The sequence below is a fragment of the Callospermophilus lateralis genome, chromosome 6 (genome assembly GCF_048772815.1).
Source record: "Callospermophilus lateralis isolate mCalLat2 chromosome 6, mCalLat2.hap1, whole genome shotgun sequence".
Lineage (NCBI taxonomy): Eukaryota > Metazoa > Chordata > Mammalia > Rodentia > Sciuridae > Callospermophilus > Callospermophilus lateralis.
In genome coordinates, this window is record NC_135310.1 from 98831811 (window position 1) to 98845416 (window position 13606).

Sequence of the window (13606 nt, forward strand, 5' to 3'; positions counted from 1 at the left end):
TTTCAAACTCATATGTTTTCATTGTTGTCCTTCGATCATTGTTCAAAGTTGAGTAGGTTTCCTCAATGTATTAACATGGTTTCAAAAGTGAGGAGGTGGGTGAGTGTGGTAGTGCATTACCGTAATCCCAGTGACTTGGGAGGCTGAAGCAATAGGATTGCGAGTTTTAGGACAGCCTGAGCAATTTAGCAAGTCCCTCTCTCAAAATAAAATTTTAAAAGGGCTGGTGGTGTAGCTCAGTTGTAGAGCACTTGCCTAGCAAGTGACTTCAATCACCACTACTGAAAAAAAAAAAAAAAAAAAAGTCAGGGAAGAAGGTGACCATTAGTTCTTCAGAGAACAACATGCTAAGCAAGTTGGTATATGTACTGCTCAATGAATTCTGTTATTTTCCAGTGATATCAAAATATTGCTTTCCATATTAAATGAAAGTCAAAGGAATACAAGGCTGAACCTAATATTGCTAGCTAAGGACAATTAGATAAGTTAATAGGTGGGATTTATCTCTCTTCATGGATAACAAAATGAATTTGAAGATTTCTTTGGTTTCCAAAGAGCTTGGCTTGGTTTCAAACTGTTCCTACCATCTGGTTTCAGTGTTGACTTAATGGGTGCCTGAGCACTACTGTTTCCCAACCAACTCTTTGTAGTTCCAATTCAAAGTAATGTCACATAATTATACAATTTATATAATCCAGGATTTTATATACATTCCTCAATTCTACACCTGGTCTCATTTTGATCACTGGCCTCTGTAATGGATCCAATCACTTTTTTTTATTAAATTCAAAATTCTCAAGCATATATTAAATTATTTGCTATGTTGACAAGTGTTATTGTGCCCAGTGTCTTGATTTTTCTTTAACCTCAATATTCCCTAAGAATTTCAAACTCACTCATTAGCCAGGGCTAAAAATGCATCCAAAGGGACAAAATTTATTTTTCAAAAGCCCAAATAATAGGGTTTCCCTCTAGGGGAAATCTTTTCAGTCATACAGAAGAAATGCCAAAGTTTTCTAGGTTATGCCAAAAGAAAACCTCAAAATTTCGTAAATCATTACTTGAAAAATATTAGTATCCAAATGACATCCTAGATGGAATTTTGATAGTTCTTTGAAACAGTTTTTCATACAGATCAATCCCGTCTTTCACCAGCAGCCCCTATAAATGTGAATTTATGCCATTTCAGCAATTTTGCCTTTTTTTTTTTTTTTTGCTGATGCCTTTGACATTTATCTACTGCTTGAAATATACCAAAGATAATTTTGCTCTGAATAAGCCTCAATTATAACTCTGTAATTTATTTCATAATACTTTTTAATCTCCTTTCAAAGCTTACTCATTGATGAATAATTATTAAGTACCTTTCAAATCCCAATAATATGTGTGGTATGAAACAGAGCTTTGAAATTTGACAAGCCTGAAAACTTATTTCAATCTATCCAGGTCAGAGAAGTGATGAATCATTTTATACAACTCTATCACTGTTACTCCTCATAGGATAGCAATGAAGACAGGTTGGCCTGAAAGAGCTAAGGCTAGCTGTCCATCAAGTAGGAGAGATAACACATACCCTAAATCTAAGTGATCAGGAAGTCAAGTCCTGGGACAGACTGGAGATGTAGTTCAGTGGCACAGTTTGTCTTACATGTGCAAGACCCTGAGTTCAAAACCCAGCACTTCAAAAAAATTAAAAATAAAGTCAAGTCCCGAGAGGTCCTCTGTAACAGGCAGGAGCACCTGCATTGTATGGGCATTGCAAAAACTAGCAGGTGAGAATATGAGCAAGTGCAGTTATTCTAAGTAGATATCCTCCTGCACTCTTTGCAATGGTGAGCTGCCCCTCTGATTTAGTCAGCTTTCCATTGCTTTGACAAATATACCCAACAAGGACCACACAGAGGAGGAAAAGTTTATTTTGGCTCATGGTTTGATAGGTTCAGTCCATGATCAGCCAACTTCATTGCTGAAACCAAGATGAGGCAGAACATCACGGGAGAAGGGTGTGGTGGAAAAAAGCAGTTCAGTTCAGGACAGCCAGAGAGAGAAAGAAGGAAAGGGGGCAGGGACAAAATACAACCCCCAAAAGCACACCCTTGGTGACCTACTTTCTCTAACCACACTCTATCTGCCTAAAGATGCCACCCAGTTAGTCCATTCATGTGGATTATTCCACTGATTAGGTTATAGCTCTCATAATCTAATCATTTAAACTCTGAACATTCTTGTTTGTCTCACACATGAGCTTTTGGGAGACACCTCATATTCAAACCATAACACCCTTCCTCTTCAACCTGGTTGGGCTGCCTCTCCCCTCACTATTCCCCACCCCACCCACCAGGGTACAAGAACAGACTTAAGAAACAGGCTGAGTAAACCATAGTATCCTATTCCCTGATCACATTCAGCTCTGGGTTTCTGCATTTTACTCCTGAGTCTTCCCAATCACCAAAAGGAAAATATCAAATGTATCTGAAAAACCAGCCTCTACCTCAGAGCAAAGCCTGTCCAAGGAAGGAGCATGACCTTTGTCCTTGGAAAGACCCACAGAGCACTCCTAGGCACATTCCCACCCTGCTAAGTTGTTTATCTACAAATAACAGGAGAGATCTGCTGTGCCAGGTGTCCCTGACTCAAGTCAGGGTAGGTGAGGACCCATAGCAACCCCCTAGCAGCCACCAATCAGCATGAGATAGGAAAATACCTGGGATGCCAGATGACCCTCCCAGTAGTTTACGGTGGTTGATAACATGTTGGGAAACCACTAGTTTAGCACGTACACCCCTCTTGGCTTAAACCAATCACCCCTAGCCAACTTGTTCCCGCCAGTGAATGTGCTAATCATGTTTTAGAGTTGTTATTTGATTTTTCCCACGGTGTGTGATGATTTGCTAAGAGATGCTATGATGTATGTGGGGGTCTCTGCCTTCTCCAAAGAATGTATAAACCTGCTGCAAACCCTGGGCTCGGGGCCTCTCAGCGTCACCAGTTGCTGTGTGTGCACGCGGAGGACAGAGCTAGCTCGCAATAAACACCTCTTTGCTGCTTACATCGATCTTGGTCTCTGGTGGTCTTTTGGGGGTCCCGAATTCGAGCATAATATATCCCATCGGCAACTTCCTTTCTCCGATCTCCAAAACAGGGGAAGTTGTTGGTAAGTGATGAATAATTCGGGGTCAGAAGAGAACTAGGCCAGTTACTTTCTCCTCTCAGCTCAAGCATTTATGCATTAACATTTCAGAAACATAGGTAGGCCAAGGTAGAACAGTAATTGAGGGTAGGGAGCAAAAAGATAGTGTAGATAATACATAATTGGGTGGGACTGGGAAGATGGGAGCTGGTTGGAAAGGAAATTCAAATGATGATATCACCAAAGCCCTTCCCTTTCCTCCTCTAACGTGCTGCTAAGGTAACCTGCCCTAATTGTTCTTCCCTGCAGGGAGTTGAAAGAGTTGTTAATTAATGCCTCCCGGGCTGGTCCCTTCCTGCCCATGCCCCTGGGCAGCTTTGTTTTCACTCTGGCATCTCTCCACCTTCACCTTTTGGCCACATGTCACAGATGCAGGATGGGGAGGGGAGAAAGACAAGATAAGGGGAGAAGGAGGGCATGAGAACAAAGGAATTCTAAAATGTGTAAAAGGGCCAGGATATCCCCAATATTCAGCTCTGGGGAGAAATCTTTGTTCTATCATTTAAATAAAACTTGCTTTCTATGCTTGCCTCAGCATTTCTAGGGTGTTCCATCTTCACATCTGGGGAAATGGAAGTCGGCCCTAATTGATTTTCATCTGGGGGGGTATCACTATCACTAGTTTCATAGTCATTTCCTACTCACCCCTGGGAGAAAGGAAAGCAAACTGATTTTGTATTGTTTTGTACTTCAAGGTGTAAGAAATTATATAGGAACAGATTGATCCCTTGGAAACACAGACCATGAAAACTTTTAATAAAATTTCGCCATCAATGGTCTATAGAACTAATGGCATGAATTCCTACAACATATCTTATTTTTTTTCTTTTTTTTTAACATTAATAATTTGGGGTCAGAAGAGAACTAGACCAGTAATACAGGTGGGCATGGTTGGTACATACCCATATATGCATACAATATCGCAATATAATACGACCAATATCATTCCCCAGTATTTCCATTTACTTCCCTTTCTATGATTCTCTGGTCCTTTTCTCTATTCTACTTGATCTTCTTTTGATTTTCAAGAGATACCCCCCCAGGTCTCAAGATGATGGAATAGAGAAGTTATCTGACTTTGGCTTATATCACTTAACATAATATTCTCAAGTTCTATCCATTTTTTTGTAAATGGCTTAATTTCATTTTTCTCTATGGATGAATAAAATTCCATTGCCTACAACATATCTTGTTAACATTTAAACAGTTATTTGAAAGAATCTTAGAATAATAAATAATGGGGAAAAATCTTATCTCTAAGGAAACTGATGTTTTTAGTGTTGAAATATATTGAAAGGGTAAAAGAAACTGAAGTTAAAATGTAAAGGACCAGGCATTGTAAAGCTTCTAAGCTGCAAAGCCTGAGTTAAAATGTAAAAGACCAGGTATTGGTCTTTGAGCTACACTCAAAGCCTGAAATTCCTGTGGCAGTTAAGACAATTCCCGGAACTGCCCATTAGCTGTGTGTCGGATTCCCCCCTTGACTACCTAGTTGTTTTTTTTGTTTGTTGTTTTTTTTTTTAAGAGAGAGTGAGAGAGGAGAGAGAGAGAATTTTTAATATTTATTTTTTAGTTATCGGCGGATACAACATCTTTGTTTGTATGTGGTGCTGAGGATTGAACCCGGGCCGCACGCATGCCAGGCGAGCACGCTACCGCTTGAGCCACATCCCCAGCCCAACTACCTGGTTGTTTAACAACCTGGACCCTGTGCAGCTCAGCACGTAGGCACCTCAGAGCCTAAACCAATCAGTTTGAATGTACACCCCGCTTTAGGACTGACCTATCACCCCTGCCCGACCTGTTCCCGCCAATGAATGTACTAATCATGTTTGAGAGCTGTTGTTTGATTTTCCTTCGCCTCATGATGATTTGCTCTGATGTATGCAAAGCCCCCGCCCTCCCCAAAAAGTGTACTTAAGTGCTGCTTAACCCCTGCTCAGGGCTCTTGGCCGCTCTCCCTTCTTGAGTGAGCACGCAGCCCCAGCTAGCTGGAACTTCAATAAACCCCCTTTTGCGGTTGCATGAGTCGGTCTCTTGGTGGTCTCTTCCTCCGTCGTTCGCAGGTCCCTTACAATATGATATGTAGATTCTGTAAATAGACATACCTGTGATGCAATAAATGAGCAACCACTAGAATAAGAGGACTCTTTTGAAACAAACCAGTACTAGATTTGTTTGTTTTCAATGACTTAGAGTAACACTCTAAATAATCAATATTTCTTTCTTAGTCATTTGAAATTATAATTTTGGATTAAAATTTCAATGTTCTGAGCCCACTGTAGTGGCATACACCTATAATACCAGCTACTGGGAGGCTAAGGCCAGAGGATTCCAAGTTGAAGTCAGCTTTGGCAGCATATCCTGACACAGCCTTAAAAAAAAAAAAAAAAAAGAAAAAATTCCAAGTTTAGCATCCATTATAATCAAGTCCTCTCATTCTCCCAATCCTACCTCCTTCTCTTCCATACTCTGGAATTTTCATTATCTCAAAATCTCTTGACCTGATAATTACATTCTTGCTGGGCTACTGTTTGATCCCTTCCTTCCCAGAGAAGGGGAGGTAGATCTGAGAAACCAGCAGTTGTGCCTAAACCAGCAGTTGAGCCTAAACTGGACAATCTCTAAGAGCTAAAGAAAAAGAATCTAGGCTAAAAACCTGCAAGAGAGGTTGAAGAAAGGCCTGGGAGGTTGGAAAGGGGCGCATTATTGCAGTTCCCCAGCTCCCTGGATAATTTGGTTACCCTGGCCCCTGACAAAGGTTCTGTGTTTACTGGCACCTCAAATGACGGACAATTAGCCCAAAAAGCCTAGTAAGAGGTAGGCAGGATGGGCTTCATGGCTGTGAGATCTGTTTAGTGGCACAAGGATAGCACTAAGACCTATGCTGCCTTGAAATTATTAATAATTTGACCACTACACTTGTGTTTTGTAGTTAAGTGTGGTGGGACGTGGCATGCAGAGCAAAGGAATAGAACAACCTAGCATCCTGGCTACCTGACCTGGCTACACGGAGCATGCATACCTTGAGGCAGTTCAGGGCACCAAGGGGAAAGGCAGAAGCAGCACAAGAAAGAGGAGAGCCTCTACTGGACCCTCAGAGGGAGGGCTGCTTACCAGCACAACCCTAAATGGGCCCCTCCTGCCAATCCCTGGGGTGACGGCACAAATCTGAAGTCTGTACCTGCCCTTTGCTGCCATAGGAACTGCCATTCTTAAGCAGTAAACAATATCCACAATTATTATAAAATGAAAGTATATACTTGGACATTGCAATAAAGCATTTCAGGAAGTTTTCAAAATTCTTTAAAGAGTTTAGAATCTTTGGTTTTGAAAACTGCTACAGACCTGCAGAACACATATCTACAAACTTAGAAACAAATTGAATGCAAAGATTATCAAAGTTATGGAAAAGAACACTATTCTCATGAAACTTTAGATGAAACAACTATTAATTAGGAAAGTCATTTAAAGATTTTTTTCTTATAATTAAAGATAAAGCAATAAAATGCATAATTAGGCCTTTCGAATTATATACAAACCAGGAAGCTATTTTCAGGTTCTTTACAGCCTCCACAAGTTACAGGAAATGTTGGAAGAAACATTAAAATGCTTTGGTATAAATTCAAACTCAAACTAACACAAAGAGATTTTCATGAAGTTAAATCTTTCTAGAAAAGGTATTCCATGAAAATCATAGGCTCTAGATATACTAAATTTCATATTTCAAAACAATTATAAATTTATACTAATGTTGTTACATCCTATAAAATACTCTTAAAAGCTCCAGTAACAGTTGCCCTCAGGATATCTCAAAACTAAAACTGTAAAAAAAAATCACTTGTGATCTTACATTTGCCAATTGCAACTGGCATTACTTTTAACATGTCAATTAAAAATGAAGTTGTGAAAAGTCTAAGTTTTGGATAGCCTGAATTAATGTGCAGAAATGTAAATTAGTAAATTCTGAGGATCAGCATATTAATCACATATTATTTATTACATTATATAAAATTATGACATCAAAAATGCTGATTTATAATTTGTAAGCTTATATTGTTACTTATCTTGTGTGTATATCACTATTATTTTTACTATTTCCATAAGTAAAGTTTTTTTATATTTTTAATTATAGATGGATACAATACCTTTATTTTACTTATTTATTTTTATGTGGTGTTGAGGATTGAACCCAGTGGCTTATACGTGTTAGACAAGTGCTCTCTCACTGAGCTACAATTCCAGCCCCAAGCAAAGAATTTTTAAAGGAAAGTTTCTTTTTCGTTCCTGTAACAGTACTCTTCCCCACTCTGTTTGAAACGGGTCTCACTATGTTGCCCACAATGATCTCAAACTTGAAGTCCTTCCACCTCAATCTCAGGGGTAGCTGGAATAGTAGACACACATCAGTCTGCCTGACTTTTACCTACTCTGTGGGTAAGGAGTTCTATAGCTTTATTTTGTGCCAAGTATTGCTATTTATGTACCATCCTAGAGGAAGGGTTAAACCAAAGAACTGGATTTCAACAATTTGATTGTTCACATCATCCCAGAACCCTGGGATCTATTTATTTTTTCTTTTGTGAAGCAATGGAGCAGAAAAGCCTTCACTATGTCTCTAAAGTCAAGTGTGAAAGTGACTGTACACCCACCCTGTTTATTCATAATTCTGTAACTGATGACCTTATTCACATAGGTGGTTAAAAAATAAAACATACATTAACAACCGAAATATGGAAGACTATTTAATGAAGCAATATGTTTCTAGTTTCTCAGGTATTATTAAATTTAATTATTTACTTCAACAAAGTATCAATCAGCTCAGTGTCATCAGGTCCAAGGTGCGTGAAATATGAGGTAAGTAAAAAGAAAAGGAGATAGTAGAGGTCATATGGCTTGGTGTGGATGGGGGCCCCCACAGATGCTTTTGCTTAAAGGTTTCCTGGTTTTCTAGTGCCAGTGAATACACTAGGTTACTCAGTGTCAACTCTTGCTGCCACAAATTTGAAACTAATTATCTGTAACATGAAGCAGGATTTAATAATTGCTTTTTTCCCCCTTTATGTTAGATTCTAGAAATCATTCTCCTTAAAGTTCCATTACAATAGCCGTATTAGTTTGATGTATCTTCTGCTTGTCATTAATGTTTATCATTTTAATTTTATTCATCCATTGTTAAATGATAAGAATTGTACTCTTCTTTCGAAGGTGTAGAGGACATCTGGTGTTTCTGTCTACCCAGAATCCCTCTCCTTGCCCCATCTGTTCTTTGAGAAATTGAGCCTCCACTAGCAGTGGTACACTGGTAAAAGTTTCCCAATGGGTAAAGAAAACCTGATTTTTAATATTTGCTAATTTCCATGGTGTAAATATACCCATCATGACTGACTTGAAATTGGTGTCAAAGAACACAGAATTGCGGAAAATATGCACAATTTTCCCTTATGAAGTTAGTAGAATCCATCTCCAGCACACCATTGCCCCTACTCCATGTTGTTATGAAAGGGTTGTCAATCACCACACCTTACCCCATATATATGGAGGGATATATACTACTGTGTATTAAAACTGAATTCCACAAAGGAAAGAAGAGAGTTCTTACAAGGCAGGGACTGGGAATACCACTTTCTAGTTTCTTAAAACATTAGAATTATACTTGAATATGTTCAATCCTGCAGGAATTGCCATGGGTCAATGAGGGAACAGAGGATTCAGGGGATGAGAGTGCAGTTTTGGTCCAGAACCCATAAGGGAGAAAGGATGTGTTATTCAGTAGGGGAAGAGAGAAAGAATCTTGTTTCCTAACAGCAAATTTCAAAAAGGTTATCGAATACTGATAACATTCATTTAAAAAGAAACATGGAGCTTTCCCTCTGTTTTCTTCTAGTAGTTTTACAGTTTTAGGTCAGGCAATAAATTTTTTGGATATGACCCCAAAAACTCTGCAAAAACAAAAATTGGCGAATGGGATCATATCACATAAACAGTTCTGCACACACAGCAAAGGAAATAATTGACAAACTAAAGAGACAAATCATAGAATCAGAGAAAATATTTGGAAACCAAACATCTGACACAGAGCTATTATCCAAAACATACAAAGAATTCAAACAACTCAATAGCAAGAAAACAAAGAACCCACATTTTTTGTAATTTTTTTTTTTTTTTTTTTTTTACAAAAAACCCAAACAGACATTCCTCAAAATAAAACATACAAATGGCCTATGGCAATGTTCAGTATCACTAACCATTAGGGAGATACAAATTAAAACCACAATGAGATATCATTGTGATATTTATCAAAAAAACAAAAAAAAGGAAGATAGCAAGCAATAAAGAAGATGCAAAGAGAATCCTCATGCATAATTGGTGGGAATGTAGATTAGTATAGCCATTATAGGAAATGATATGAAGTTTCCTCAAAAACAAACAAACAAACAAAAACATAAACAGAACTGCCATACAACCCAGGAATCTTACTCTGGTATGTTTTCTAAGGAACTGAATCAATTATGTCAAAGAGATATCTGTGCCTCCACGTTCATTGCAGCATTATCCACAATAGAATATGAAAACAACCTAAGTGTCCATCAGTGAATGAGTAAAGAAAATGTGGAATAAATAATGGAAAACTATTTGGCCTTAAAAAGGTGGAATATCCCAATGAGACAGGGCCATCAATGCACCAGCTTTGACTGCTGAGTGAAAAAGCACACAGCAGATTGACAATTCCTTCCCTTCCTTGTAGGCATCTTCCATCATTCTGGATCATTTGTGAGTGTTTTCAACTCTTTTGGTTTGGGAGAGAGGATAAGTGGCCCCTCTCCTGCCATGGGAGGGGTACCCTCTCACTGTGAGCCTCACTCTCACTGGGTTCCTACCCCATTCCATCACCTCTCTTCTCTTCCCAGCCTTCTGTTTATATGGGATGGAATGAAATGAGGTAATTGGTTGCCAGTTCCTGGTAAGACCTAGGAATGCATGTACCATTCTGGAAATGTGTGGTACGCTTAGCACCTTAGGATATGGGTACTTAGCACCTTTTACTTTTGGCAATGGGTCTAGTGCCATTTCTAGAGTGATAAGTAAGCCCCATTACCACCCAGTACACAGTTATTTCACTGAAGTGCACTGGCCACAACTGACCCCACTGTGCTCTGTGGCTAACATTCTTTTTGGCAAGGAAGGAGTTCAAAGTCATCATGCATGCTAATTAGTGACAGAATCTATTTGTGGGTTTGTTTTTTTTTTTCTCATGACAATGACTTATTTTGGAATGAGGTGACTTTTTCAGTAAAAATGTATTCTTTTTTTAAAAACATTTATTTTTTAGTTATAGTTGAACACAATATCTTTATTTTATTTATTTATTTGTATGTGGTACTGAGGATAGAACTCAGGGCCTTGCACATGCTAGGCAGGTGCTCTACCACTGAGCCACAGCCCCAGCCCCTATAAAAATGTATGCTTGTTGATTAATTCAAGAACTCACTATGGACAATCTACCATGCACTGTGGTGCATTGCCAGACATTGGGATACAATTGTAAGCCAAACAAAACAAGGTGTTTCTCCTTAGGGAACTTGTAGCAAGTGGGTGAGAATAGTAAAATAAAATAATCACACAAATATGAATAACATTCAACCTCAATAAACACTTGGAAAAAAAGAATATATTGAGAGGATGAAGGAGGACAGGAAAAGCCTCTCGAGAATTGAGATATCTGTGTTTCTCCATCAGGTCAGCCAGGTTTAAATGATTATAGAAAGGAATCTATTTTGAGAGGTACACTGAGTCAACATGTCTCATTCCGTACATTCAGTTTTAAGACAGGATTTAACCTCTTCATCTGTGCTAATATTCCCATTATCATACCCTTTTGATCTTTATCTTAGAAAACCAGTGCCATCCTGTTCACATTCTTCTTTCCCCTTTTCTGTGCATACAGCATCCTCTTCTATACTCAGGCTGTCAATAGCCGCCTATCATTGATACCACCCATATACTCCTCAACATTCTCATTTCTCCAATAAATCTCTTTTCCTGATCATAGGCAGTTATTACAAGAAAAATAGTATGTAGCAAATGACCATTGTGATTTGCATTTCTTTTCACAATTTGCATTTTAAGAGGACATGTCATATTGGCATTCAGAATGTGTGAAAATGTGAAATGGTGAATTATAGATCACATATGAGAGGAGATTAGGTATTAAAAACCTTCTAAGAACCCTTCATACATCATAGAGGGCTGGCCTTGGGAGATGGTATTGATGGTTGATACTAAATTAAGGAACCTGGGTTTTGGAACAACTTAGTACCATATTGGTTGAGAAATTCATGAAAGATATTTAAAACAGAATTTCTAAGCCAGGGGTGGTGGCACAGGCCTGTAATTCCAGCTACTTGGGGCCTGAGGCAGGAGGATCACAAGTTCAAGGCCAGCCTTGGCAATTTAACAAGACTCCGTCACAAAATAAAATTTAAACAAACAAAAAACATCTAGGGGTATAGTTCAGTGATACAGTGCCCCAGGTTGAATCCTCAGCACTGGGTGGGGGAAAAAACCAACACTATAATTCCTAGAAAATCCTTCTTTTCTGTGAGCATTCATTCCTAAAAAAACTCAAAGCAAATATCACACTGTTAGATTGCCTGGTATTACCTCAAATACAAATCCAGATCAGATTACATCACTGCTTAATTATAATGTAAAAAGCCTGGGCTTTTGAGGACTCCAAATAAAGTCTGGATAGCAATATTGGTTAAAGAGAGAGAGAGAGAGGCACATGATATGTTACTAATCTTCCTCTGAGACTTAAGAAAATACACACCCTAAGATGTCATACAGTAAGAACTTTAAAATTGTTTATACCATATTAGGAAAAAAGCTTATGCTATGATTAACTAGCATGTTTTTCCTTCTGATTTGGTAACCATCACATTGGCTTGGGAAAACATAAAACGATGTAAGTCAATCACAAGTTATTTGATTTCCATGAAATAGCCACACAATGTAACTTTTTTCAGTATTAAATTATTGTTCTTAAAAATAACCTAATTTATGTTATAGTAATTCCCTCATAACACACACACACACACACACACATACACACACACACATCAAAACAGCTCACTTCTTTCTCTTCCATTTTTTTTTTAAATGTTATATTTGTTAACACAGTATAGTATTATATTTAACTGGCAGTGAATTTTTAATGTTTTATAAAAGGCTTCTAACACATTTTGGGAGGAGGAAAGTTTTTAGGTACTTTCACTTAGAGACACTGGAAGAAAGCAATCATTATTTATTGAGCATTTCCTGTATACGAGGCAGAGTGTTTCAGCCATTAATATGTATAATTTCATTTTAAAACATTGTACCAACTCAATTGAAGGAACAGTTCATTTTTGTTAATATTATTAATAGTAAAGAGCTCTTATCTGTCACTGTATAGTTTATAAGAAAAATTTAATGTGAGTTTCTCTTTATTTAAATCTTTATAATTTTTATAAAAATCAAATAGTTCTACCAAGTTTACTGTGCAATTTGGTAGTCCTGTACCCCTAACCCAATTCTTATTTCAAAAAACAGCTTTCAACACTTTTTTCTGTTTCTTTTGGCATTTAGTCATTTCTGTATGGTTAAACTGTAACTGTAGTCCACTTTATTCTTTGAATATAACCCTTGCTGCTTGACTACTGCATCTTATTTTAAAATGGGCAAGTTTTTCCAGCTGTTTTGGTTTTTCATTCCTCTTCTCCCTCTCCCCTGCCCAACCATGGGAGAAGCAAGGTTAACCTTCTTCCCATCCTAGGCAGAGTTGCCAGTCCTTCTGCTCATGGATCCTAGAAATGAAGGAATCCAGGCTTTGGGGCTGTCATCTGTGGATCTAAGAAATGGCCATCTCTTTAGCTATAGATAAATTACAGGGCACAGATGGAATGTAGCCTTACATCCCCTCTTTGAAAGCCCACCATTTCCCCTGGCAGTTAGAAACAACTCTCTGAGACAGAAGTCTACTGAGAAAACTTCTTTGTCTTTTTCTGAAAAACTTGTCCTCATTATTGGATTGGCTTCAAGGACAAGGACTGTGCTTTTGGTATCAAAACAATTATGCTACTTATATGTTTTCAGTTGTACATTTGTATCAACTTCCTATACTAACAATGAGAATTTGGTTTTCTAACCTGTAAGCTCTTCCCCACATACATGTAATCCCCTTCTTCCTCATAATGAATCATAGTTTTACTTTTTGATCAGATCAATAGTCAGAATTTACAATGTTATGACATAAAATAGTTTCATGTCTGAGTCATCTGATTGATTACATTTCCTGTCTCATATGACTTTTTATTTTTCCCAATATTTATTTGCTCAGTTTCTTGTATATCTTTTGCTAATATATTCTAAACT